This window comes from Notamacropus eugenii, chromosome X, assembly GCF_028372415.1.
Source record: "Notamacropus eugenii isolate mMacEug1 chromosome X, mMacEug1.pri_v2, whole genome shotgun sequence".
In the NCBI taxonomy this organism is placed as follows: domain Eukaryota; kingdom Metazoa; phylum Chordata; class Mammalia; order Diprotodontia; family Macropodidae; genus Notamacropus; species Notamacropus eugenii.
In genome coordinates, this window is record NC_092879.1 from 74,386,012 (window position 1) to 74,389,423 (window position 3,412).

At 41.3% G+C, this 3,412-nt stretch overlaps 1 pseudogene; it reads left to right on the forward strand.

The window, feature by feature from the left end:
- The first annotated feature begins 251 nt into the window (after nucleotides 1–251).
- Nucleotides 252–3,178, forward strand: LOC140516361 (V-type proton ATPase subunit D pseudogene; annotated as a pseudogene).
- The last annotated feature ends 234 nt before the right edge of the window (nucleotides 3,179–3,412 follow it).

Sequence of the window (3,412 nt, forward strand, 5' to 3'; positions counted from 1 at the left end):
CTAGGGAGGGAGTGGGGAGGGCCAGGGATGGAAAGGGAAGTAGGGGAAAAATCCAAGATATATGGAAGTGCTTGTATAACACTGAAAACAAACAAAATAATTAATTAATAATAATGATAACAAAACATGAAAAATGACTGTCCTAGGGATGGGATTTTGTGGAAGATTCTCCTTGTTATTGGCTATTCGCTTCAGGCCATGGTCCTTCCTCTTCTATTTTCTTTGGATGTGGGGCACTGCCATGGGTCATTATGCAGTATGTAGGTAGATTGCTATTCTCTCTGCTAGAGCCCATCCTAGGCACTTCTACTTTGAATGATGGAATTCTGGGTAGATTTGGGCTGCATATTCCACTTTGGGGACCCAGGGCATACTTTGAGGGTATTTTTTGGCATCAGTCTGGCTGTACTTTTCCTCCTTTGGACTTTGTAAGGTCTGTACATGTTGTTCAATGTATATGAAGGAAGCTGGCCCACAGAGCAATATAGGAAGCCTTCCTGTGAAGGTCTGTCCCACGGATGGGATTTTGTATAAGATTCACCTCTTTGTCTATGTCTAGATTTCAGGCCAGGCTTGTGCCTCTTCTGCTTTCCATGTACTGGGAGAGATTGTCCTGGCCATACAGGCAGTGTGGGGAAAGATTGCTGCTCTCTCAGCCAAAGCCAATCCTCAGCCCCTAGACTGTGAGTGATTGAATTCTTGAGGATTTGTGCTGACCATTTCCCTATTGAGACCCTGGGCATATTTTGGGGTTATTTTAATCTAGTATTAGCATTGCTTTTCCTCTGTTAGACTTGCTATTGTCTGTAGAGAGTTGGTGGATTGATGTGAGGGATTCTCACATGGAGTATACCACAGACCCCCCCTGCTGTGAAACACTGTCCTAGTACTATATCCCAAAGAGATCATAAAATTGGGAAAGGGTCCCACATGTGCAAAAATATTTCTAGCAAGTCTATTTGTGGTGGCCAAAAACTGGAAATCAAGGGGATGCCCATCAACTGGGGAATGGCTGAGCAAGTTATAGTATATGAATGTAATGGAATACTATTGTGGTATAAGACATGAGGAACAGGAAGATTTCAGAGAGACCTGGAAAGACTTATATGAGCTGATGCTGAGTGAAATTAGCAGAAGCAGGAGAACTTTATACACAGCAATAACCAGAGTGTGTGAATTATTTTTCTGGTAGACTTAGTCCTTCATAGCCATGCAAGAACCTAAAAAATTCTCAATGAACTTTTGAGACAAAATGCCTTCCACATGCAGAGAATGAAGCAAACCATTTACTTTCATATTATGTTTTGTTTTGTTTTATGGTTTCTCCCATTCATTTCAATTCTTCTATTCAACATGACTAAGGTGAAAATGTACTTAATAGGAATGTATGTGTAGAATTTGTATAAGATGGCACACTGTCTCAGAGAGCGAGTGGGTAGGGACCAGGAACCAAAGGGGAGGTAGGGGAAAAATTAAGATATATGGAAGCGATTGTAGAACACTAAAAACAAATGAAATATTTAAAATAATAATAATAACATAAAAAAGGCTGTCCTAGGAATGGGATTTTGTGGAAGATTCTCCTTCCCTTTGGTTATTTCTAAGTTTCAGGCCATGCTGGTGTCTCTTCTAGTTTCCATGTATGTGTGGCATTGCCCTGTGTCAATATACAGGGTGTGGATAAATTTCTGTTCTCTCCTCTAGAGCATATCCTAGGCCCTTCTATTGTGAATGATTGAATTCTGGGTAGATTTGGGCTGCATATTCCACTTTGGAGACCCAGAGCATACTTTGAGGCTATTTTGTCCTCATTCTGGCTGTACTTTTCCTTCTTTGGACTTAGTAAGTTATGTACATGTTGTTGGATTTATATGAAGGAAGCTGGCCCAGAGGGCAATGTAGGAAGCCTTCCTATGAAGGCCTGTCCCATGGATGGGATTTTGTGAAAGTTTCTCCTTCTCTTTGCCTGGTCTAGATTTCACTTCAATTTCCTGCCTCTCCTGCTTTTCAGGTATCCAGTGGTATTGTCCTGAGCAGAGTTGCTATGAGTGGAAAGAGTTCTGCTCTCTCTGCCAAATTTCATCCTAGGCTTTTCTACTGTGAATTATTGAATCTGGTTGGATTTGGCCTGTGCATTGGCCTTTTGTGACTCAGCCCCCAAATGGATCGGGAGGAGCCCATCCCTCCCTTACTCAAAACAAAATCAAGTGCAAGTCATGTCATTACGTCTCTGATATCATAGTCTTCTTGAAAAATGAAGGATGCAGAGGAAGAGGAGGAGGAGGTAGTGGAAGAGGCCATCAGTAGCAACTGGCAGCTTTGAAACCAGAAGTGACAGGGCTTGGGATAGAGCTACCACCACCATATCTGGCAAAGACCACATCGAAATCTTCCCTTCGTGAATGGCATAGATCATTATGAAGGCTCGATTAAAAGGTGCACAGACAGGCTGAAACCTCCTAAAGAAAAAATCTGACGCCTTCACTCTTCAATTTCGGCATATCTTAAAGCAGATCATTGAGGCCAAAATGCTAATGGGTGAAGTGATGTGAGAAGCTGCTTTCTCACTTGCAGAAGCCAAATTCACAGCTGGTGACTTCAGTACCACTGTTATTTAGAATGTGAACAAAGTCCAAGTGAAGTTCAGAGCAAAGAAATGTAATGTAGCAGGTGTCACCTTGCCAGTGCTTGAACATTATCAAGAAGGAGCTGACAGCTATGAGTTGACTGGTTTGGCCAGAGGTGTAGAACAACTGGCCAAACTGAAGAGGAACTATGCCAAAGCAGTGGAACTGCTGGTGGAACTAGCATCACTGCAGACGTCATTTGTTACACTGAATGAGGCCACTAAAATTATGAACAGATGGGTGAATCCCATTGAGCATGTGATCATTCCCCGGATTGAACGTACGATCACTTACATCATCACGGAATTGAATGAACACAATGTGAAGAGTTTTATGGGTTAAAGAAAATACAGGAGAAGAAGAAGGTTCTCAAAGAGAAAACAGAGAAAGAATTGGAGTTATGGAAAGCATCTGGAAAAGTGTTGGAGCCTGGTAATCTATTAGCTGAAGAGAAAGATAAAGATCTTCTGTTTGAATAGCCCTTCCTATTCTATAATCTTCTTTGAGACTTTGGTCTTGTGATTTTCTTATAATACATGGTATCCAAGTTGTATATGCTATGGGGCTATTTGTTAGCCCACGAGTTCCATTAGTTGATATTAGGTTATTGGGATTATTTAGAGAGATCATGATTATATCAGTCATTTGTAGGATCTACTGCTGTTTAGTGGTAATTGATCAGCTTAGAAACCTGTAGAATTATGAGCCATTATTATTCCTCCCCTTCTGGGCCTGTGTATATGAGTAGAGTTGTGGTGGTTTATGCTTTAATCATGTTTGAAAAA